Genomic DNA, 27,182 nt, shown 5'->3' with positions numbered 1-27,182 from the left:
TCCTCTAGACTGATGCAGGCCAATTACAGGCCATTACTCTCTGCTGAGATTGATTTACTTTCTTTATGTTTGGGGTCCTAGAGATGTATAAAAATAATGACATTTTCAAAATGACTTCTTATTTTCCCTTCAAATTTTTGTAATCACTCTGTCCGACCTAATCAAACCCCAGCAGGCAGATATTATTGAAGCTTTAGACGAGCATGCACTATAGGGACACTGTTTCTGTTTGGGCTCAATCTGAACCTAACAAAAACACAATCAGTTGTACCTCTTCTGTGTGTGAAAATGCATTGCAATGCATTTAGTTTTATACCAATTTGATGTTTAATGCATGTTTCAAATCAGTTTTCATAAGATTGGTGAAAATGATAAAAGAGCCTCTGGGTCTCTCAGCACTTCTGGCCTGGGACGATCAGCCCATTCACACCAATGACAATAACTATAATGATAAAGATATTGTTCTAAAAATAAAAGAATAGCAGTCAACACCACAAGTATATCAATAATGGCACAGAGAAACAATATGGTTGGAATTTTTTTTCAGCTGATGAACGATAAAAACATTGACGGCCAATCAGAATCCATCCTGCTTTAAAGAGCTTAAAGGCAGGGTTGGCAAGTTGTTCAACCAAAACAACATGCTTATGCTGCGTTCACGCCATAACTACTGTAATTTGGAAGAGATATAAACCCTCTATACGCTATCCTCGAAGCGGTTTGTGACTTGAGTATATGTGTTCTTAATGGCAACACTATCAACGCAGAAATGAATCTGCAGCAGTCAGGTGGTACAGTGCTCTTTTAGTTGTTTACTGTCATTATTATTGTAATATTATGTGGTTTGAGACATGAAATAATTGAACGCCGTCTCTTGTGACGCTCTGAAGACTCTGCTGTGTGCGTATATGCATTTTGAAGCTCTGAAGGGAGGGTGTGATTTCAAAGCTAACTTGCTACTGCTAGCTACGAAAATTGCCTACCCTACCTTTAAAGGTGCAGACAACGAAACTTAGAATAAACAGAACTGCACTGTGCACTGGTGTGGACGCTAATATAGTTATCGTTATTGTTCTCTGTGAAAACAGCATTTTGAGATTCTATCTCCATCACATTGAGCTCTTTTTAAGTGATGAAGCTGGTTTAACCATTAAAACAACACAAATGTACACTACATAATAGAATTTTAGGTTCATAACAATAGCCCATTAAAGGTAAAGGCAAAGAATGGTGTGTGATACAGTGGCTAAACTATAAATTGACTTACGAATGGCCTCCAATGGCTTATTGCTTTAAAAAATGGTGACAACAAACAATGATGAAAGACGCTAATGTTCAACAAAACTTAAAATTTATTATCAATAATCTGAATTACGGGAAGTAATACGCATTGAAGCATTGATGCATTGATGCATTTTACCCTGGCTTCAAGTGTCAATTAGAATTGAAACTCAGAACTATCAGTTTTATCAAATAATATTTAAGTTACGGCTGATGTCCAATATTATAACTCTGTACTGATTTCAGAAATCAAAATACAGCACAGATTCAATTGTTTTAAATTCAACCGCTTAAACAATATCAATAGTATTGACGCCACTATGGTCATTTCTGAATGAGTGAATTCTGTGGCATTTGCTCTGATACGTTTAAATATTCATCATTCTCTCTGTGTCTGGAAGTATGACTCTTTGTGTGTGTGTACACCTGTTATTTGTACCTGCGGTGAGAAGGGCCCACTGTTTCCTCTGACCTGAGCTAATAACATGCACAACAACAATCCCTGACAACCAATGGAAGAAAGATTCCTGTAATCCTGTAAATTCTCCCGGCTCCTGCAGTTTCTCCCGCCTGAGCTCTCAGTGCCTAATCTACTTTCAGTACCTTTATCCCAGACAAATGTTACGTTTATTTAACCCGCACACTGTCAGCAGGCTCTTTTAATTCCTCAGTGGCCGGTCTTTATCTCCTCACATTTATCACTGGAATCTTCCTTGCGGTCTATTTCAGATTATGTTTCATATTTCTAAATGTTTAGAATTTACTAATGAACACTGTTTCTCTATGTAAATTCCTTTAATACACACTTGATATATAAAGTACAACTAAACATTTTCTAATTTCAGTTCATTTCTGGATTGTATTGTAAATGATAAATATAACTTTTATCAGTCCATCTGTTTTATTTGTTGCAAACCTGACATCCAGGGAAATTGTATATAATGCTTTTGATCTTAAACTATTCCACATCGATTCATTTATTATTCTGTCTATCTTTCTGGAAGTCTGCGTCTGTCTGAAAATGCTGGTCAGACTTATCAGGCAGAAAACGAACCATTTCTTTTTTTTTTTGCTCTGATACACACAAATGAAACAGCCCGATGTGCTGTCAGCCAAAAATGTAAATTTGAAACCACGTCCGTGAGGCTGAGACATCAGACCCCGATGCTTGCTGGACCATTCAGAAGTCTGGCCGTTTATTAAATAACAAAAAATCTTCATTCCTGGCTTGATCCGAGTCTTTGTTCCTTTTCTCATCTAGCTGATGAAATGCTCCATGTGTGTGTGTGTGAGAGCGCGTGGGACGAGGGAGTGTTTATGTGCTAGCTCAGATGAATAGTGTGAGCAGCGCACAAGATTTTATCTGTGCATTGGCACTGCCAGCCTGTGCCGAGTGTCAGACGGATCCTAATAAAACTGTCTGACCCCGCGTTGGGCACCAGGCTGGCGCTCGCCGGTCGTGGCTGACTGCTTGGTATGCACAGAGCATGGCAGAGCTTCAGCTGTTGCTGGGAGCTTTGTGGCACAGACCCAGCCTGATTAGTTGGCATCCGCCATTGTTCAGAGCGAAACCAAGCAGGGGAAAAATATAATTAGAGAGAGAGAGCAATAGGGAGAAATCAATTGTTTTGAAACTACAATTCTAATATGGGTGATTTAGCAAAATTAGGTTTTCAAAAGTTAAACACTCCAGGGAGATGAAGAACAAAGCCAGGCGTAAGACTTAATGAGTTCACATCTTTAAAACAGGAAGGAACCCACAGCTCCGTGCCAACCGGACCCCTTTAAACTACCATCCGTCTGCTGTTCAATGTCATTTCTGCTCAAAAACAACATTATGACACATTGAGATCCATATAAACATGGACGCCTGTGCGTGCCTTGCCTACGGATGCAATAATCTGCAAGCCTCATGTTCTGCTAACACAAAGTCTGGGCTTCACTAGGTAATAAAGTCTATTCATAGAAATGGTTTTTGTGTAAATGAAGGTGTCAGCATATGTTGGTTCAATATGTCGCTCAGACTTGTTTGGCTATGCATCAGACAGATCTTACATTATTGGATTAAACAAAAAAATGACATTACATCTGGTTGATACATGAGGATAAAGCCGAGCAGACGTTTCATAATAGTGAAGGTGCCGAGATCTTCTATGAAGGGCGTCACCATTAAAGTGGTTGTACATTTTACGTTCATTAAAAAGAAAATCTTTGTTGCATCCAATATTCCTGAAATCAAGAGATTTAAAAAATAAATCAGAATTTTCGATAGCCGAATCCCGGCCCTTCTTCTTGCTGCCGATGTGATAAAGGTCGGTTATAGATGAGTTGCAGCGGCGACCAGACAGCCAGACGAAGCGATTAACACGACGACCCTCTCCTGCACCCCTCACCCCAAAGAAAAAACATCTCAGCAGACGTACAAGATCGAGTTTTATTTAAAAATAAGAAGAAACCATCATCATTATCATGTGAACATATTGAACATTCAGTCTTTCAGACACGCCAGTGCTGCATCCTCTGGCGTCTTCCACCGTTTCTCTTTCTTATCTCTCACAGACATCCATCCCACGTCCATCTCTGTCGGGACACGTCCAGGGGATCGAGTGCTTTTGCCCTCTGCCCAGGTCCCAAGAGCTTAACCTGTGATTTTTTAGCACACAAAGCTCACAAGTTAGGGTCTCAGGGACCAGGAGGAGTGCAGCGGTGTCCGCACAGGTTAGTCACACACATACACATACACATACATGTATATATTTGCGCCCTCACGTCCTCTTTTGTCCGGCGTAACGAATATTATTCTGCTAATAATGTTCGGCCTATGAAAATAAAATGTGCCTTTCCTGCCTTCATTGCAGTTCTCTCAGAGTTAAGAGTCACAGACATGCAACACACAGGTATATCATGCACCAAACGCCATGCACACAAAAGCAGACAAAAAAATCATCAGGTAAGAGGAAACCAGGACGAGCGGTCGGATTTAAAGCTTTCCATCGAGCGGGCAGGCGAAGCCTTTGTTGGTCGAGAAAAGCCTCCAGTCAGATGGTCAGTCTCTCTGTCTTTCTCTTTGTCCTGTGTTTCTCATCCTCAGGATCTCTGGTGAGCAGAACCGCTGGCCTCTGACTGCAGCTTCATATATAAACGTCTGTATGTGTGCGTGCGTGTGTGTGTGTGTGTCTGTCTGTCTGCGTCTCATCTCCCGCCACCGACTCCATTACACTGAAAAATGTGTAGCGGCAATTGATCAGCCACAATCAGAGCCGGTAAACCGGCATTGGGGCAAAATGAACAAAAAAACGGTCTCCGGCTTCCACACCTCCCCGCATGACCACCCCCTACCCACCCAGACACGCATCGCCTGACATTGTTCCTGACGGCTTTTGCATTAAGTTGTCTTTTTTGTGACTTTGTGAGCGCAGACGAGATCATGCAACCTCACAACACTGACCGCAAGCAAATCCAATAGTGCACATGGCAGCCAAAACATACATGTCATTTACACTGCAAACGCACATCTAATGCACACACACACACCTTGAAGACTCCCCCCACCCCACCAAATAAGCAGCATCGTTCATCCTTGGGGACGAGACGGTGTGGACACTCCCGGAAATGAGAGCAGCCGCCACGTGCCTCAAACACACACACACACACACACACACACACACACACACACACACACAAACACAAAATGTCTACCTTCAAACCTGTGTCAGCTTTGTCATCATCAAGGGGAAAAAAAAGAGAGTGAGAGAAAAAGAGGACAAGCGAAACATCCTGGACTTCGTCAGACAGTGAGATGTGACCAAAAGTAGACACTCGTGAGAACACCCTCATCTTCATCAGGACCATTGCACATCTTCTTGCCACTGTCACCCTCCTCGTCAGTCTGACACACACCTTACGCTAGCGACACACACTCACCCGCTCATCCTCATCCTCCTCCGGTCCGGACACCTGTCCCGGGCGTCTCTGTACCTGTACCTGGGCCGTCTATGAGACCCGCTCTCGCTCTCTCTGTGTGACTGAGTGCCAGCGAGCGGCAGATTCTGCAGCGAGAGCGCTCCCCCCCCCCCCCACTCCACCCGCCCTCCCCTCCGTCTCTCTTCCTCCCTCCCTCCCTCTCTTCATCTCAGCTCCGCTTCCCCTCTGCACTGATCAATCCCTCACTTTCTCCGAAGGCTCGAAAAAACGCAGCCAGCCAGCAGCCAGAAATGGCGCCTCGCTCTCCACAGCGCTCTGTGCAGCCACACGACAATCTGTCTGTCACAATATTGTGACAACATTTCCACAACTGACTATGGAGGGTCATCCACCGCTCCACCACCAAAGCTGCAGAAAAGTGTTTGACTGCCACAATAAAGTAATTTGTTAAAAGTAAAAATGATCATTTCATTCAAAATCTAAGGATAAGCAAGCAATACATCTTTAAAAAAAAGAAGAGATATTCAAAATAAGGCCGACAATGACAAAAATAAGCAAACAAAACATAAAAGCATCAAAAATCAAATAATAAATAGCCATTTAAACAAAAAAAGGAGGTGAAAACAAAAAAAAATGATGAAATCAATGGCAATTTAAACAAAACAAGGAGATGGAACAACAAAATAATGAAAATATTGCCAATTTAAACAAAACAAGGATTTGTAAATGTAAACAAAAATAAGGAATGAAACAAACAATGAAAAACAACGTCAACTGGAACAAAACATGGTGAACTCAAAAAAAAGCTATATAAACAAACAATGTTTAAAAATTGAAAAACAATGCAAACATAATCATGCAACTGACTGAAAGTCTCAATTTGAATCGATATAATGGGTCTCATGAGACTTGAGCAGAACACATTTCTGCATAAATGGTTTCTAGAAAAACATGTAATTTGACACATTCAGTTTATTAGTTCATTCTCATTAAATTGGAATGCCGTATGAATCAGGTCTAATGTACACAGGCATATATGTATAATTATTTCATAAATAACATGCATTAGTGATGAAATCATATGCACTGCTGTAAGTATTAAACGAAAATTTTAAATGACAATGTGCACTCCCTGTGTGGCTTTCTGAGCACCAGACGCATCTTTATCTGTCTGGCAGTGGCTCTGAAGGACCTCTGACCCCTCTGCTTGCACTGGGGTGTGTGTGAGAGTCGTGACCCCATCATAGAGGGGTGCTGGGCGCCGACTGCCCACCACATAAACCATTGATTACGAGCTTAATGCACAAACTCGCTACGTCTGTTCTACTGCAATGCAGAGCTCCGAACAACACACACGCATACATAAAGCGTGAGAGCTCACAAATCCACATAGATTCAGTGTTTTAAACTAACGCCACCTTGGGCTGCATCTGAACACAGGTTTGTCGATTTAAGTCTATCGCGCTGTAGAGTGGAGAAGCATTTGTGAGTGTGTGTGGGGAAGGTTGGTGGGATCAGCAGGGACCGAAAGGGAATGATGGTGATCAATCAACAGACACACACACACACACACTCACACCAGCAGAGTGCTGTCACCACACAGTACCAGACAGCGCACACACAAACGTAAAAGGCACAAAGAATGCTAGACAGAAGCAAAAACACCATAAACCAAAACCACTACACAAAGAAGCACATATTAAGTTTGAGATCCGTCTCTAATTAAGCTCTGACTTTACAAGCCTCCAGACACACTTAGAAGAAATCTCTTATTTCTCATATTTTCAAACACAAATCCAGTCATTTCCAAATGCAATGATTCATTTAATTCACAGCCAAACATTTTTAAATTACAGTTTTACATTTTGTGAAGAAAATTTGAGTAGAAGTTGCCTTTGCAAAACTCATCTCCACTATACCAGGGGGTTGCTATGCAGTGTTCTGGGTGGTTGCTAGGAGGGATCATGGGGGGGGGGGGGGGATTGGATGGCTGCTAGGGTGTTGCTAAGGCGTTTTGGGTGGTTGCTAGGGTGTAGCTAAGGTGTTTTGGGTGGTTGCTTACTATCTCAAGTCACAAATGCCAACCTGAAGTCTATATGGATCGGTCCCTTCTTCAATGTACATCTATGGAATTTTTTCACCCAGTTTATTGTCCCGCAGTTGAAAATTGTACGTCTGATTGCTTTGCAAAAGGAAACAGCACGTCTCTCCTCAAAATGCCACAATTTAAGATGTCATTCATACCTGTAGCACAAACAAAGTGGGATGAGCTACACGTTGAACTATAATACTTAGCGTTAGGGATTCTCATAGCGATGCTAACTCTTGATGCCAACACCTCAAGACTATGTCTCATGTGATGATGATAAACTCATAAATTCTGAAAAATTCAGTAGGGTTAAGTTTTACCCAACACCTTTCAACCATGAAAACCCAGAAGACCCTTACAGAGAACATCTTAGTGCACAGACACACGTACATGTCTGCTGAACGCAGGTCTTTAACCGCTGTAACATCTCGTCTGACTGGCTAACGGCCCAGCGCAAAGGCCCCGCCCATCCGAATCAAACTCATTGATCTCTCATGCTGGGTCAGAGGTCAAATGCGTATTGACTGGAAAAAGTGTCATCAGCAGCAGCGCTGCCCTGACTCCAGACAGATCAATAGCACCTCTGTCTGCTACGCTTAGATTACTCTTATTCATCTGTCATAAATCTCAGCACCTCATCACCACAGTAACGTCTGGCTGCTCCTGATGCAGCTGTGGCCCTGTTAAGGTCGACAGCGGTCTGGGACCAGTAGGTCATGTTCATCAGTACTCTGCTCTCGTGTACAGGGGGCAAAAGGGTAGACGGCCAATCACGGACCTTCTAATCAGAATCAATGAGCAGGGTTTGGTCACACGTCTGGAAGAATCAGACAGAATTGGAAGACAAAAGACATGCCGTCTTAGATAACGGCACAACGATGAATTTAAAGACGACGTAACCCAATTTATTTTCGTTGTATGCACGGTTCATCAGTGCATTATTTTTATCAATCAAAATTTTACATCGATCAAAATCTTTAATCAAAATGTATTACACTTGGACTTTTCTGTCTTGCTGACGTAACCAAGGCCACACAGGCTAGGAAATGAATACTAACCCATAATAACATCTAACATGTTATGAAATGAATAAAATCCAATTGGTTAATAAAAATAAGTCCTGCTCTACATAATTTCCCGCTGAATATTGCGCAAGTTAAATGGATTGCAAATGCCATTTCATGTTGTTTTTAAGGCAATCTGTGAACTACATATTGCAATACATTTTTTGCACACAAAGCAGTTAATTTCTTACACATTTATTTACTTCAGAAGTGATTTGAGCTTTAAGCATAACGTTTTATGATAAATGTGTTTGCTGATTATGATGTAAAATGTAATCATGATTATAGCAACCCAACAACGCAAGAAAATCATGTTTGCACAAGAAATGATTAGTTTGTCTTGACACCAAAATGTAAACAAATGTGCACGTTGAATAAGCCGACAGACTGGCAATAAATGTCTGTACATATAGAGCAAAATAGTGGTAACAGAAACCTAGGTGTGCTGGTCAAATCATTTACAAGCAAGACAATTTTTAAAACAATCATGATCTTATAATGGCATAATTGATGTACGATTGTGCACATAAACAAAAGCAATTTGATCGATTTGTCGAAACCTCAAATGACAATGTCGAAACAACAGTTCAACGGCTGAACTGACTAAGAAAACCCTTCAGGACACTAGTGTTCTCTGCCTTTCTGTAGACCCACGCCTCACTGAAACAAAAGCTTCAACTTTCTCCTGATCAAATCCACTAATTTATTTGTTCAGCCATCGCATAAATCTAAGCACAGCTGTAACCAACGAGTTGCAGCTCGACTCGGCTGCCAGCTGGACTTGGTTTTGCTGAACCAACAGGATTTCAAGCCGGGTTCGCGCCGCTACATCTGGAAGAGTCATCCGAGAGCAGAGGTGAAGGCGGAAAAATCCCTCCTAAAATAAAAGCAGCTCGACTCCCTCTGTCAGTTTAAACAGGAAAATGTGGAAAACAAAATGACGGGCTTTCCCTTCAATTCAATGTTCCCAAAGTTCACCCCAAAATGAAAATGTTTTACTCATCCTCATGTCGATCCAATCTCGAATGACTATCTTTCATCTGTGGAACACGAAATATGAATTTTTGAAGATCATCCAGGACACTCTTTTGAATTTAATGAAAAAAATAAATGAGGACCAAGGCTGTCAAGCTCCAAAAAAAAAAAAAAAAAATCATAAAGGACCATAAAAGTGCTTCATATAACTCACACATTATAATCCAAGTGTTCTGAAGTCATATGATAGCTTTATATGAACAACAGACCAAAACTGAAGTAGTTTATCATTGAAAATCCTGACATGCGTCTTAGATCATGGCAAATTCATGAGTCAAGTAATGATACATCACGATATTAGTCAAACTATGAAAACAAATTGAAAAGGTCAAGCGCAAAGTTTTCCAGAGTTTGGACGTGGCTGTGGCATCTATTATTTTACTCACACTGCTGTCCGTCATCCCGTTAAAAACCTCGTTTTCTAAGGCTACTTAACGCTTCCCTCATTCATGTGCTGAGCGCCACCTCAAGGAGCCATGAAGTAGCTACGCTGGGAGCAGGAAATCCTATTTAGAGGGCCTTATTTTATTAATTAAAATATCGATATTTGGTACCAGAGCATCGATTCTCGTATCGCACGGAGAAGGAGAACGATATATTGCTCTATCGATATTTTGTTCCACCCATTCATGAATGAATCATTCTTTCGAGACATATTTTTCAACGAATCAGTTGATCTAGTTCACAGAAGTGGTCTGAATGATTCATTCCCGAACCAGTTCTCGAATTCAACTCACTGACTTGATCCAGTCACAGCAGTTAACAGTTCCCTGGAAGGGAACATTATTAGTGAATAACAACAATTTCAGTCTTTTCTTCACATAAAGCACATCATATGACGTAAGATGATGTGGAATATACCGCAAGTGTCATATGGACTACTTTTATAATACTTTTTGCATCTTTTTTTAACCTTGACAGTCCATGTCCTCACTGACTTTTGTTATATTAAAAGTGAGTTTTGATCTTTGTGTGAACTATCTCTTCAGAGAGTTTCAACTGCTGTTTTCTATAAATTAAATCCTAAAAGCCTAAACAGAATTCAGATGTAAGCTGCATGAAGATTTGGCTGACAGAGAAAGACAGCTGACACCCAACTAAAGGGGGGTGAAGTGGACTTATGCCTTGGGTAGAGGAGCAGCGTCTTTTCAAGCTTTAGAGGGGCCACGCTAAGCTCGTTCCAACCCCGTCGTCGTGTGAGAGGGGAATCAATGACGGAGACTCTTACGCTTGCCCATTGAATCCTCGTTTATTTCACTGCTCATTTGTCTGTGCTTAATTGATAGCAGTTAAATCCCTTTCACCATGTTGGCTGCATTGCTGTGGGGCCTATGTGTGCTTACAGGGGCTTTCAGGCCAGACTAAAATACTTCATGAACACTGGGCCTCACAGACTGCAGGCGTTCACGCTGGAGACCCACCAACACAAGATGCAGGACAGACATATGAGGCTGTAAACTGCACAGCTTCGAAACACCACTGAAAAATGAGAACAAAAGCTTTTAAACCCACATTTTGGAAGCACACTTCATTAGAAAACCTTTTCTTGAGTTTTGAATGCCAAAGGAATGTCTGCTTCCAGATTCTCAACAATTCATTTAAAGGCACTTATTTTAGCTTGTGAATATTCCCAAACAAGGAATTCTGCGTTTTCAAATGGTTTAATCACAGTTCTAAACTACAGAATCATCTGTGGCATGCTAATTAGGCATAATCAATTCGCTTTAGGACATACAAGGCTCTACAACCGCATATATAATTCATACATATTTTTTCCCAGTTTGTTTGAGTTTAATATTCACTATAGGGTTCAAATTTGGACTCTGACCAAGGCAAAAACATGAGCCTGATGGACTTGTTCTCAAGCCACTTTTGGTTGTCTTTGCAATTTGGACAGGAGCATTGTTTTGTTGAATAATAACATCTGATCATTTCTCTTTAGATAACAACTTTTCATTTGTGGGAAGCAAGCCATTCTGCAATATACTCCTGCAGTCAAAATCATTAAACGCCTTTTCACAATGAAGTAGCACCAATACCAACAGCTAAAAAGTCTCCCCACACAATGACATTCTTCCTCCATGCTTCACTGTGCTAGAGATGCATTTATTATTATTTCTCAGCAGATTTCCGAAGACACCGCTCTGGAGCATCACCATACAACTTGTGTTTCATTGTGATTCCTCACTCCACACACAACTTCCCATTAACTTTTTCTGAAAGAGCAATGGCTTTTTAGTGCACTTGAGTGTAAATTTAGCTGATTTCCTGACCAATAATTTGTGATTAAGACAATGAAAATTTGTGTTTATCCATTTTGGGATTGGCCCATTTTTTTTTGCCCAGGAGTGTATGTTTGAAACAGCATTCTAACATACTGCTCTATTTAGTATGCATAGAGTGCACAGAATGTAAATATTCTGAATACAATATAAAATAACCAGATGACCTACTAGATTTGACAAAATGAACAGTTCATCAAAGCAATGTGCTTGACTTGACCGTCCATTTTTAGAGTTATGGATGAACCATAATTAATTCCTGCTGCACTATTTAGCATCTATTTCTTGGCTCAGTATTTAACCAGAGTATAATACATTTATGAAACTTAAAAAAAGGTAAATACATGTTATATTTTTAAAAATATAAAAAAAATTGTAATGATTTTATAGAAAACTGGCTTAAAAAAATACTTAATAGCCGAATGCATTACAGAATGCAACTCACTCAATTAAACATGCAACATGATGTGCATAATGCAGCATACAGTGTTTCCAATTTAGCGACTTTGTTGCTAGATTAGCGACTTTTCAGACCCTTTAGCGACTTTTTTTTTCTTCAAAAAAGCCACTAGCGACAAATCTAGTGACTTTTTGGACTGCTCGCTAACATGTAGCCAGTCACTGCATCATACTCTTTTATCACTATATCATACTCCATTATATAACAGAATTTTTTTTGGACATTCGGCTATATATTGTTTTAAAATACAGTGTGTAAGTACGGATTAGTGGAGAAAACAGGTGTAAAGTGTAAAGTGCCAATAGTTGGAGCATTACGTCATCAATCGACATTTAGCCACTTTTTTAACAGGCTTTAGCTACTTTCTATTGATAGTTGGCAACACTGGTAGCATACGACTGTCAGAATTTTTTATCAGACATGGATAGTCCTATTAAAAATCTATTTACATTATACGTTATATACTGTGCCGCATTCAGGAAGTAGTGTGCTAATATTCCAAACATTCCCCACATCAACCACTTCTCCAACTCTCACATGAAGTGGCATCAGTGGTAATTATTAGAAAGGCCACTGAATCCAGAAACCAACAACACTGGTGTTGTACACTACAGTTCAGATATTCCATTTCACACACTATTTATGTCTTGGCCATCTAAAAATCCCTACAATCCTCAATGATTCAGGGAGCAAAATTAAACTTCATGGGACAGATCATGGGAAACGAATGGTCTCATTCTAGCAGGCAGCCAATATTTCATGTTATATATAACCAGAACAAGAACAAACAATTCTAGTTCTCTAAGGGGCTGTTTACACCTGGCCACTTCATGCGTTTTCTCAGATCGGATAGCTATCCGATCGTGAAAAGACCAGGTGTAAACGCCCTCCAAAACGCATTCGAGACGGATTTGAATCCGATCGCTCAAACCACTTCAGGAGGTGGTCTGGGCCACATTCCAGACGAAACTGGACAAGTGTAAATGCATCTGGTTGTTGAAACCACATATGCAAATTGTACTCCTCCCAGAAATGCTAAAAAAATAAACGTGTGAGAGTGTTATATGCTATATGTAATGTTATAGCCAGATATGACGACGCTACTGGAACACGCATCACCGCAGATGAGAAGCTGAGCATCTCTTCATTAAGCCAACGTGCAAACTATCGCAAATCAAAGTGAAAGTAAGTCGCAGACGCGTAACACACAATCATCATCATTAAAAGTAAAAGAAACGAAATGATCTTACCAGGGCTGTTGCTGCTCTCTCTTATTGCGGACTTTGATTTTGAAATTTTAGCTGATGATCAATAAAATGCAGTTCATATCTGTTGCTTTTGGTGACGTGCACTCCAGTAAATCTGCATATAGCGCGGGAATTGAAGATCGGATTTAAATCCGTTTCGCAAAAACACATTTATGTGACCAGGTGTAAATGGAATCGTTTTGATAAATCAGATATAGCTATCCGATCTGTGAAAACGCATGAAGTGGCCAGGTGTAAACAGCCCCTAAATGTGGTTCATACACATTTACAGTATACAGGTTTCCTGCTTTCTAGGCATGTTCAGAACTACATTTAGTTATTATGTTGTAAAGAATGAAAGATGCAACTTTTCCAAGAGGGTTTTTCAGTGCAAGAGCTACAGCACAGCAGCTGTCAACAGACTAATTAAAACACTGTTGCAAAAAATATCAGAGATAAATATAAAAAAACATAAAAAGATAGATAAACCAGTTCACTAGTCAACCACTGTGACCAACCCCTGCTGTTTTTTCCACAAATATCCAATGCAGTCTGATTATAAACAGCCATCACACGCGTCTCAGGGGAAGACAGACTGATGTGTAGCAGTGATGATAAAACACAAGACAATTTGACATCACACTCTGTTAGCTGAAAGGGATACTGGGTGGTTTCTGTGGTGGATCCTGCTGTCATTTTAGTGAAGGTGTATTATATTACTAAAAATATGCTGCATGTCTTCTGTCCAACAGCAGATACGAACAACACAGTAAATGACAACGAAACTGACAGTCCTGGAGGAACAAGAAACCTTGATTATCCGTATGATTCTGAATAATCTGTGCGCTACTGCATTTATCTCTTGAATTTATGTATTTAAAAGTGGAAAAAGCAAAGATATTCTGTATTACTCCAATGCAAGCCACTTTAAAGGTTCCCACTTTGTGGAAAGAAGGAGTCTTGCTTGATGAAATGAGTGTACTCCAGGGAAAGCTAGAAGGTTGTACAGTTAACTCCCATGGTGTCATTCGAAACCATACAACCTACTACCTCAGCCTGGATGCACACGTCCACACTGCTGTTCCTCTGGACCTCCGGGAGCAAAAAACATCTTCTGCCCTTTCAGAAAAGGAATTCATCTGTTTTTTTATTTGGTTGTTTTATATGATATGACACATTTGCAAATTGTCAACATATTATCCATTTACAGCAGCATTTACTCAAACCTTGAATGGTCCATGATATGATTTTCTCATTAAATAAAAAAAATAATAAAAAAGTAAAATTGACAAAAAGCACCAACACTGAATTTATCGACTGATTAATCAAACCAAAACAATACATGGGTTGATAGTGTTAAAGGGGTCCTATTATGCCCTTTTACAAAGTCTTTTTTGGGGGTGTAATAGAATATGTTTTCATGCTTGATTGTCAAAAATACAACTCCTCTTTCCCCAGTCTGTCTCTAACGCACCGTCTAGGTCCTGTTTCGATGAAGCCCCTCCTTCCGAAATACGAAATGTGCTGTGATTAGTTGGCCCAGTGTGTCATGATTGGTACAGCGTAGCGAGTGTTTGGGAAATGTCCCGCCCCTAACCATAACTGCGAGTTTGATCTGCTCAGATGTAAATATTAAGGATGACATCAATTTCAAACCTATTCGAGCCCGATTCAGACCCTGACAATGTTATCGAACTAGAGGATCATGCAGAACAGTGATCGGTAACAAAACCATGGTTAATTTTCCTACGGACCGGTGAACTGTCTTACAGAAGCGAGAGATTACAAATGCAATAGAAAACAAGCTGTTCTCCATAAAATGTGCAGCGGACAGATAAACATTGAGGTTATAATGTTCAGGAACAGTGTTATATAACAGTGTAAAATAAATTTTAACCACTCTAAGTTCGTCAGCCTTAGGAAGGTCAAATAAATGAGTTTTGGAAACGGGGTGGAAAAAACAGTGTCTCTGTGACATAGTGACAACACTGTCTTCTCTAACGCAGCTCAACCAGGCCTTGTCCCCCCCTTTTTTGCATATTCCGTAGGCGTGGATTATTTAAATGAGTAACATTGTGACTTTATAAGATCCGGAACAATTGTGTTGTAGTCCAAACAAGCCGTTCATTGTAGATCTTGAAAAGTGGATTCTGTTAAATAAAATATCTCCCTTTGGAGTGGACTTTGAGCTTTGTAACTTTGCATATCTTATTTATGCTCTAACAGCAACATTACACATTAGCTAAAGTTGAAAAACTGGAAAAGCATAATATGACCCCTTTAACATTAATGATGTTTCTGTCCTAAAGCATAGCAAATCTGTAGTAAAGCATGCAAGTGTACGCAATTTTAGTTAGCAAAGTAGCAGTCTGATTCATTTCAATTAAATAATAATAAAAACGGTAACACTTTAGTTTAGGGTCCAATTCTCACTATTAACTAGCTGCTTATTAGCATGCATATTACTTGGATATTGGCTGTTTATTAGTAATTATAGAGCACATATTAATGCTTTATTCTGCATGACCTTATTCTACATCCCTACCCAATACCTGAACTTAACAACTACCTTACTAACTACTAATAAGCAGTAATTACGAGTTTATGAGACAAAAGTCATAGTTAACAGTTAGATAATAGTGAGAATTGTACCCTAATCTAAAGAGTAACCCAAAAAAACAGCAGTCTGACAAAATTATGGATTGGTAAAAGTGAGGCTATTAGGAATAAAATATAAACTGAGTGTAATTTGTGCATTATTAAACCTGGCAGCTGTTTTATGGTAGTTTTATGGAAACATTATGGAATGTTTTAATGTTGTGGCCTGAAAATATTTGAGAACCACTGCGAGTTCAAAGAGTGCGCTGAGTTCACCACAGTGACAGAGACCCACAGAATCGAGCTTGGGTTGCCGATAACGCCACAAGATCGGATCTACGGGTTTGTGACAAGTGGTCAAAGCTTCTTATGAAACCCAATCCCGGGTCATACTCATGTTCCCGACTCTTTGTGGATGAGCTATCAGGTGAGATAAACCACAGCAATATTCCCCTGCATGAACAAAACACTGTCATGGAGTTACAGTAAATATAGAAGGTGGGAGAAAGACAAAAACATCATCCACTGACCTGGTTTTAGTAGTGGTCGTGTACCTGCATATCTTCTCCTGATTTTTGTGCTGTGAAAAGAAAGAAATCACATTAGGAAACATCTTCAAAGTCCATAGCAAATGCATACAGTAATTCAATTCAGCACTGTATAGAAAACGTAAATTAAATGTAATACAGTTAACCAATTTTGTTTCCATAATATGACATATCTCCGAGTGAAACAGGATATTTACTGAGAAAAAAGATAGGGAGGGACTTTATTTTATCCGTCAAGAATTGACTGAAAAGTGGTCTCTACAGTACAGGTTGTTGTAGGAGAGGAGATGAAAAATAAGAGGGCTTGATGATGTCATCTAAAAAAAGAAAAGTTATTTCAGAGGCAGAGCAAATTATTACATTTTGATGAATGATTACAAAGACAAACTGTTCACTGGTAAATGAAATAAAATAAGACCAGGGACAAGCATTATGAAACTATATTAGGACAGGTACTTCGTTTTAACAATCTGACAAATATCTAACACAAAGGTACCTAAATAAACCATAAGATAGTGCTTCACCCATCATATTTTCACTTTAATCACAGTGAATGATTAGATGGCTACACAAACACTCTGGCTTGAAAATATTGAAAAGTTTGGTGAAAAACAGCTTGTTCAAACACATCCCTGATAGAGAACGCCATGCGTGACTGTCTGCGAGATCAGGGTGAGCTTAGACAAGAACACGGTGGTTTTAAAAGACAACACACAAGCTGGTGGTAAAAGAGAGCATTTCATAATCAGCTGCTGTCTTCTGACTGCCTCACCTGCTTGCTGATGTTCATTGGACGTAAACCCTCAACTCACAGTACACTTGAGCCAAGCCAAAGTGGGCGGCGGCTTTTACACCCATTCATTCGCAGAATCATGACTTTTTTTGGAGTTTCGGAAACAGTTTGAGCACCATTTTTACTCCGCCTAAAACAACCTTTGAGATTCAAAATTAACAAAAGGGAGCTAAATCAGAAAGTCTGCGGAGTCCGCCATTTTCTCAGCAAGTAAAAGACGAGAGGAAAAAAAAGAGAAAGAACTCTCACTAGCATCGCTTTCCAAGTTTCTCCCTTTCTGTCCTGGCACCTTCACAAAACCTTCACCGGCGGGTCACATGATGCTGCTCGAGCCCAGAAGCATTCAGCTGATGTCGAGTAGACATCTTTTGTCTAAAATAAAACCTTTCGCTGAGCATTCCACAAAAAAAAAAAACCTTCCTGGGGGGCTGAAAAGGGGTGGCGCTGGGAGTCATGGCAACCTTTACCTGGCACGATGCCCATCGTAAGAACAGGAGGACATAGAAATCAGCTGAATTCAAACAATGATGCCAAGGCACTCTGAAGATGAGAGAAGAGGAAACGTCTCAATATTTTAACGATGCTTTTCGAGTAATTCTTGAACGAAGCTGCACTGGAATGCAGCGAAGAGTGCATTCGCTTGCAGACGGTAGTTGAGAAAAAAACGCCCCATCGGACTACGTGTCTCCTGTTGTCTGTGAATGGAGTGACTCAGTGAAGCTTTATTTCAAATACACAGACAGCGATTCATCATCCATCCGTGAGTCATAATTGTAGTTTGTAGATTGTAGTGGGTTTATGTAGTTTCCCGCTAGGGCTTTATAAAGTGTGATAGCAGCCTACGGGGCAGATATGTGGGCGTTTCCTGCATCTTGTTAAAGCCGCGCACATGAGATCACAGATGACCTCTGTCTCTCAACAGCCTCAGAGTTGAGGTGAGTGCAAGAGGAAGTAACTGTAGTTAACAGGGGAACTTAACTATAATTTCACTTCAGAGTAAGGTCTGGATACCAGGGTTTGAACTGAATTAACAATGCCTCAAATTCCTAAATTTCAATTGAGGTAGGATGCAGGATGCAGAACTGCAATTTGAATTAAAATGAATCAAAATTTAAAGACATTAATATAACACATTTTCGACTAGAAAAGAAGAATTTGTCAAGACAAACAAAAAAGCAAAATGTTAGCTTGACAAAGCCTCGTTTTAAAGTTTTAAAAGTTGTGAAGTTTAAAGGTTTATAGACATTACAAACAGAAAGAACAATAGACAGAATAATCGATAAATCGATAGACAGAATGATCGATCGATAGATAGATAGATAGATAGACAGACAGATAGATAGATAGATAGATAGACAGATAGATAGATAGACAGATAGATAGATAGATAGATAGATAGATAGATAGATAGATAGATAGATAGATAGATAAAACTTCCTTTGCCAGAATCCATTGAATTTCGTGTTTTGAATTTCGAACTGTGAATGCAATGATATTCAGACATTTTGTGTGGCTTAGTGTCAGAATATTGTATGGGACCACTTTAAGATTCACCATAAAAGTCAAGAACTCTAGATTAGAAAGCTGACCTGTTGGAACTAATTCGGTTAAAGGCCAATCGCAGCTCTTTTGAATCTTTTTATTATTATTTTTTGGACACACAAGTGCACTTAAGAGAAGCGTCTCACTGAACTGAACACAGAATATGTCATGACACCCTGATCTCTCTGTCCAGAGCAGCAACAGACCAAGATGAAAATGTCCACACAAAAATACACACAACCCTGAGTTTATACTTATAATACTAGATTAACGCTTATAATACTAGATGTTTGGATTTGATCACCCTGAACTCATCCACCCTTGTTCCTGGATGGATGACTTTCTCAACACACTCTGACAGCAGACAAACAGTCAGCAGATCTGCATCAAACCACAAGAGATGCTCTGTTCAAGTTGATGCATGCGAGCATATATTGGTGTGGCCCTGAGCACACAAGTGGGAAAGATGATTTCTAAAACTAGTCCTTGTCTGCAAATTGAAACTCAATTTATAAAATAAGTTAAAGGCAGAATGTACTCTTTCTGTATAAAACGACTTGCTGCAGTTCAGTGCCACAAATAAATTACAGGTTTATAATTGAACAAAACTGTGCGCTACATCATTAGCTACATCACAATTGCGAACCACATTTAGCAAATTACCAATGCAAGCTTGATCTCTTAAACAAACCTCTGTCCAAATCTTCTATGGTGATCAACATGCAGAGAACATCTGTGAATACAAGATGTTCGAGCTTCTTCCTCACACTAAACTACAGAGAGAATCTGTCTCATAAACGATTTAATACAACGTTAAGTCTGTTTGTGTGTGTTTCCTAATGGTGCACAGCGGGCTGATATATTCCCTGAAAATGCAGGTCTGTGAGGATAAACTATTTTCACGTCACTCTGGACCAGCAGGACCAATAAATTCTGCCACAGGGTGTGAGACGCTCCCCTCATCCTGAGTCAGACAGTCACACCACAGCACTCAAACACAGCCCGCATTCAACAGGGGAAGGAATTGAATTTATGCAGCGAAACGCGTGTTCTCCTCACATCATTTAGCCAGGCTGTGTCAGCTCCATGCATGATTGAAAAACACGCATGAGGTGGGCGTGTCTGTCGCATGTCATTTGGCTCTTCCAGCTTGCTGATTGTGGCAGTACCGTGGTAGAGTGATATATACCGTGATACTGAGGAATTTTTGTATTTATGTACTAATGTATTTATAATGTGTGTTTAACTTTATTATAAAGCATTACTGGTATATCAAAGAATGACATGGTGTGAGTCCAAAAACAAACAAACATGGTAATACCATGGTACATGTTTAAAATACCATAATGTCAAAATGGATGGTGACCACAGCTGCTCCTGGTTCCCATCTACTTATTAATTGGAAATGCAGCTCGGACATTCTGTTAAATGTCTCCTTTTGTGTTCTACAGAAGAAAGAAAGTCATACGGGTTCGGAACGACATTACTAACCCTAACAACATTAGGATTAGTATTGACAGAATTTTCATTTTGGGTGAATTATACATATAAACAGTTTATCCATCTCATCACCTCACAGAAGGGCAATTTCATATCCGGAGAAGGAGGACGCTGAGGTCAAAGATCAACTGAGACTGGCAAAAAAAAAAAAAAAAACCCAGAACAGAGAAAGGTTTTCCTGCAAGACAGGTCAAACCACTGAAAACCAGACAGGGGGGAATATCAGACAGACGTCGCAGTAATGTGAAACAGTCGTAATGCGGTCCCTTCAGCGGGACGAACCAACTGCATGCGCTACTCACAGGGGTGAAAGAACCAGATGGCTGCGGAAAATCAACACTGGGCGATCTTCTTAATGGCAATTATTCATCGACTCTATAAACAATGTCAGTGAAGGTGACGGAATAGTCTGACTTTAATCTTCCACGTATGATATGAGAAACCAGAACAGCGTTAGTCTGCAATGCAGAAGCCTCCTCAAACCACTGACCTCCCAATATATGTGAACCGAGTCATTCCTGCCAAAAGTAAAATGTCAAACTTTATTTCGACATGTCTTATTAATCTGCACGGCAAAATTGCACCACTGACTATAAACTCAAGGGACAGATAGTTCGTTTTAAAGCCAAGAAGACATGCGGCGGCTCTTCATCGGAACTGTTCTCATGCCACAAAAGGAGCCGCTGCACATGTTGATACAGACATACACAGCAGTCTATCTACATCAGAATTTCATGTTTAATTCAATGTGTTACTTGCTGGTAAATTTCACAAATAATTACAAAGAAAAAACAACACCAGTTTTATTTCAGTGTATATGTGCACAAAAGTTGCCTAAGAGCACTAGAGTTTTAAAATTAAGTAACGTGACAGAACAAAAAGTGATTTGCATATGCAAACAGATTTGTGTAACAGTAATGAAATGCAACTGCAGGCTGATTAAACGAACACAATAAACAGATCTGCTACTCTCAAAGCAGTTAGTCGTTTGCTTTAGACCCTCAGGAGATTGAGCCAACTAAAAAAATAACAAAGTTGAAGGCACAAATAGGTTTTGTGCAGTGAGATTTGAGGTATCCCAGTGCAGAGAGGCCAATGCCTTCTGCTTTTCCTTAAATGCTTGCAGAGTTTGCCAGGCAACGAGCCAAGAAAATGACTTTGTTTGACCCAACTGCCAATCAGTTCGGCTGGGTGGGTCTGTATTAAACGCCGACACCTTTTCTGCGAGCCTTATTGGCCGCAGCTGCCTCCTGTGGGCGGAGACAGGTTGAGAAACAAGGCTGTTGACGGGGAAAAGGAAAGCAGAGCTGGTGCAGAGCACACCGACAGCCAATGGGAGCAGAGCAACCTAACGCATAGAAAAAACAGTTAAAGGCATTGATTAAACTAAAGCTCATTTCATGAATTTATTTATGGGTACAGGCTTAAACTTTAATCAATAATCTTAATTTAAAGTCTTTACAAAGAATAAGAAATCATAACTGTTGCATGTTGCTAGGCAGCTTTTAGAACCGTCGGATAGGTCATCCAATCACAACGCAAACTCTAATTTGCTGATTTGCAAAATAAAGATCATGCGAAACGCATCAAAAAGTTTTCCCACTCCCCTCTGAATGGCAATTCATCAACTTAAATCTAAAAGAGAGATGCAGCAGTACCTCATTTTGAGAGGAACTTATGCTAATCCTTAAAAATCAAATATAATAAATACTGTACAGGGTTTTGCTGAGCTCTCTATTAAATTATGATCAATAACATAATCTTAGTCTCAGAGCAGTTCAGGAACCTTAAGAGGGCTTTTAATTAAATGACGTAATGCGTGAAGAGAGCACATTGATTACCGAAACCCTGCTAACCGTGAGCGACAAGCATACATAGATCGTGTTTACCATTACAAAGAATCAATCAATACATTGAGACTTTTGAATATTAAACTTTGGCAGAGTAAAAAGTATTCCACATGTGACAAGGCAGGAGCCGATCAATAAAAATTACATTAAATAAGACTTGAGAAAGCAGCTTGTTAATTGCCCAAGACCATTAAAATGAATTTAAATGACTTCAGGCTTAATTAGTCTTGCTTACTCTCAGGACCGCCAGGTAACGAGCCAAGGGGAAAAAAATGAATCTCAGCATAGCTCATCAACTCTTCTGAAACTCACCGGACTGGACACAAATAGGATTTCATGTTCATTATAACTACAGAGATGGAGAATTTTACACAAAGGAAGCTGTCAGACTGATTTCGGCTTATCAGACACGTCCAGAGAACAACTTTTCCTTGAGTATGAGAATTGATAGGTATTTTTGCATTTATAATTATTCTGGTTCAGATTCTGACTTCAATTAAATGTTCAGTTTCTTAATGAACAACAATACTACTTGTTGAACATGTATTTTAAAATCTTTCTATTATCAAAGTACCATTAATTGTGGCAAATGTAATCTGAATGTGTATTTCTAATTATACATTCTCATATGAACCACCAGTCACTACAAGTCATAAAGTCAACAGGAATTGCAGATTGCAATCCATTTTACTTTTGTATTGTGATGCACTTGAACAAAAATGAAACAGAATTTAATTTCTAAAACAATTGCAATGCTTAAAAAGCAAGTTGGCTTTTGGCTAGCATTATCCAATAGACAGCAAGTCCTAATTAGCGTCAGCAAAAAAGGAAAGAGGTTTAAGAGAAAGAGTAAGTAATGAGGAAAGTGAATAGGGACCATTTGGATTTCATGTTGACTTTAAGCACAACACACTATTAAAGTTATTGGTTCATTTCAAGTTGGGCATGATGAAAGTATATGTGAATAAATCAAGAACCGCTCTGACGGAAACAGTGAGTGAGTCACTGAAGTGCTAACTCATAATCAGCAGTGCGGAAAACACATTCTGAAGTATATTAGTAGGGTGTAACATAACACAATGTCCTGAAAATCATTCAGTTGCAGTATTTTCTATATCAAGAATGCACTTGAATCTTCTGAACAAATGAGGCATTCTATATATTCGATCTAGAAAAAATCATGACTAAATGTTTGCTTATGGCTAAATGTTTCCAGCTTCATAATGTGACAGTGTTGGGGAATTAGACTGTTGTTTTAACCTGCCTTTCTGCTTCCTGTCTTTTCGGGGAGCGTTCATTCTGATTTCTCCCTTAGTCTGGCTTTTGTTGTCTTAGAAAATACACCACAGACATGGACAGGAGACCTCAGACACCGCTCAAATGTGTTGAAGCTTTTAGAAAAAATTACACATTTAAAATACACATTTAAGGCTCATTTGAAGCAATCATCTACAATTATAGAGGCCGGCAAAAAGCTAGTCTTTACAATCAAGTGGAATATATTAAATTCCATGCTTCTAAAATCACCATGGAAAGGATGTTTTATTGCACCTCTAACATCATCTCAGGCTTTCACAAACCAAGAGAATAAAGCTCTAGGTCTAGACGTTTAGCTGCAGCCTGACAAACAAACATAACTGGGTGAAATTTATACAATTGTATGGACTGCAGTGGAATATAGACACACTGTCTGTCCTGTTCTTAAGCTCATTTTTCTGCAGCCATGATAAAAAGCGTTAAGCATGAAAATCACGGCATTTTATGCTGCCTGATCCATTGCTGATTCAGCAGAACGCTGGAAGGGCACAGCAGGAATGATATGGAAAGGCATAATTATGATTCACCCCTGCACCGTGCAGGAAATTGCTGAACCAAAATTGTTTTGCATTTTTGTGCAACAAAAACCAACACCTCAGACTGAACAAAGACAGTGAGACTGGGTGCTCATTTGCATACAAAGAGTAAACTGATTTCTTTAATAATAACAGAATTTGCAAACATGACACTCTGAACGGTATGCTTATTGATTATTAGACTGACAGGCCATTGAAAATCATTTTTAAAAAGTCCTATGAAGGTGAGAGAAGCTTATGTATAGGAATTCTCTGTGGCACTTTCATAGAGTCAATGGGATGGTCATCAAAACAAGCCAATCAGCATCATCTCTTTAATTAGCAACCTTTCTACATGAAAATTGTTTATTTAAACTTCTTTATTGCAATTTTATGCACAAAAAGGGCATCAAATATGACTTTCTTTCTTCCAAAAAAACATAAAGAAAATATTTTGCAATATACGTTTAAGCTGGTCTTTCCACAGTGAAGTAAATGGGGTCTGTCAAATTCAAATATGATAACAAACCACCATAAAAGTGACTCATAAGTCTTTTGCAGCCATACAATAGATTTGTGTGAGGAGCGGACTGAAATGTTAAAGCTTTATTTGGTGAAAATCCTCCCCCCCCTTGCATACTTGCACATAAATCAAAATCTGCTAAGGGGTAATTAAATGTAACAAATCATGTAAAAATGTATCATCTTTTATTGGAAAATTAAGCATTTTATCGATCTTTATCGAGCTAAAATTATGGAAAATTATTGAAAATATTCAAATTAGGAATGTCAGAATCAGAATGTGTAGTTTGTGCATAAAAAATGTCCGTCAAAACCAACACGTTGAACAATGTTCTCTAATCCGGCAAAGTTTATCAATTGGATTGGCGTTCATTCTTTTTAGCATGCAGTGTTAAGGTCCCTGATCATTCTGATTCAATTTCAGCGAGTGGAGAACAAATATATACTTGCATGCCTTATGTATTATGAAAGTTATTGTCTCTAACAGACAGCATTTACTGACGGTTTTTGACGGACGTTATAACGTGCACGAGGGGTGAACTATGTTTGATTTTTAGTTAGTTATAAAACATGCTGGAGACATTAGAAATGCTTTTGACGTGGTTCATTATAAGTATTTTACGAAAATGAAGTTTATTTCATGGATCAAATAAATTACATGTAACTGACATGTTTGGCTACACTGATACATACATTTTTCACAAGTAAAAAAGTTGTTTGAATGATTTGTTCATCAAAAACGATCGACAAGTTTCTACAAACATACTAAGTAGAACAGAAAAATAAATACAGAAAAGTAAAAAAAAAGTAGTTCAAGTCAAATCCTCATAATAGTGCACATTAATATGCTTGGGGATCAATGTGTGGCTGCCAACTTGAATTTAGCCCTGTGACAGACTCCTGATTCTGGGTAAAGCAAACAGGAAGTGACTAGGTCGAGATTATTGCTGCCTGGAGTTTCCATAGGGCCCCCTGCTGAGTTACATGTTCTCAGTTTCTTTTGTTTGCCGTTAACCCGTTAAACCCCTCATGAGAGGCCTTTGAGAAAAGTGTCACATACCCCGGGGGGCCATTTTGTTTGGAACAATGATCCTAAAGGAGTTACACACCATTGCAATGGTCCACTTCCCAAAGGCTGAGACACTTACGCTCTAAAACAAAACAGAGGTAATCCATTCACATGCAAGGAAGCTCCGGCTTTAGCATCAAAGCTATGAGTGATCAATACAGACAACCATTAACCTTAAGCAAAACACTGCAGTGCTGTCAAGAGCAAACCTTCAGTTGCCAAATCAAATCCTGAGTTTGTTTCCATCAAGACATCTGCATTTACATGAGCTTAGTTGCAGACACTTAACACACAACTATAATCGCAGCAGAGCTGTGTCTGTGTGATGGATAACCCTGAGCCTAGACACTGGCGTGAAATTACAAACAGGTCAACAAAGTCTCTGTAACACAGGTACGGTGTATATTAATATATTAGGTTATGTCAGATTAAAGCAAACAAGGCCCAGTAACCATGTTAGCACCCTATCTGATCTCTCTCCAAATGAGGAAAATATTACACACAGTAAAACATGTTCTGATTGGACCGCACCATTCGGGGTTGAATTAAGAAATTCTAAACTGAATTTGAATTTAAGTAGCAAAACAGGATGCAGAGTTGAAATTCAAATTTGAATGCAAGGAAGAATTAAAATGAACAGAAATTCATATAGCTGTAATTTTGAACTAAATATCCAAACTATGCCAAGACAAGTTTCGAATGCTAGCTTGAAAAAGCCTTGTTTAAAAGTTGATAAAAAAAAAAAAAAAGCTTTGAAGGTTTATTGACATTATGGACAAATAGAAAGTAGATCGAAGGATACACTGTAAAAATGATCTTTCAAAGTTGCAAATAAAACAGTTTCTGAATGAAAATTGATGATAGATAGAACGTTAGATAGATACAACGATAGATAGATAGATAGATACTTCTTCCTGTCACACCAATTCAAATTCAAATTCAACTCCCTGTGGTGTGAGGCTTGTTAATTGCGTAATTTGAGTGAATTCAAGTAAGATTCACACGAATTAAAAGGGAACCAATTCTGAGTTTTGCACAACCCTGCGATGTGAAAAGACAAAATTGATTATTACTGGAAACTCGCCATGTTGTGCCTGGTTATACTCACAAAACTCTAGTGGTCGCTGAAACGCTCGAGACAAACTCAGGCTCAACTCCAACAAGAGGAATGCAGTTTCAAAGAGAACAACAACAACAACAACAAAACAAAAAAGTTTCCACACTGATTTATGTAAACAAACTTACTTGACAGTTAAAACCAGAACGCAAACAGAATCATCAACTACAGCAGAAGTCAAACAAATCTAACGCCTGTATGGCACAACTCAAGAGATGCTTCTTAAACATTCCCAGAGTTCAAAGTGTAAGTCAAACAGTACATCATTACTCAGCATCATGTGGATGTGTTTGATCTCTCAGCTGCTGGAGAGCTCTTGAGTCTGACCCACGATGCCCCTGTGCTGTCAGCAGGCAAACGCCCCGTCACGGCTTCTGCGTTCAGCTGCTTTTATGAAACATGTGGGAGTTGGATGAAACACACAAAGAT

The 27,182-nt window shown here is 39.3% G+C and overlaps 1 long non-coding RNA gene across 2 annotated transcripts in view; it reads right to left on the bottom strand.

Annotated features, from left to right (window-relative positions):
• Positions 1-27,182, bottom strand: part of LOC311285310 — a 47,852-nt gene that overhangs the window by 1,084 nt on the left and 19,586 nt on the right. For both annotated transcript variants that reach the window (XR_014626335.1, XR_014626336.1), the window contains exon 2: positions 16,511-16,560. This is a non-coding gene — a long non-coding RNA (uncharacterized lncRNA). The remainder of the gene's footprint in view (positions 1-16,510; positions 16,561-27,182) is intronic.

Source organism: Rutilus rutilus (genome assembly GCF_951802725.1).
Source record: "Rutilus rutilus genome assembly, chromosome: 25".
NCBI classification, from domain to species: domain Eukaryota; kingdom Metazoa; phylum Chordata; class Actinopteri; order Cypriniformes; family Leuciscidae; genus Rutilus; species Rutilus rutilus.
This window is presented reverse-complemented; position numbering and strand designations above follow the sequence as displayed.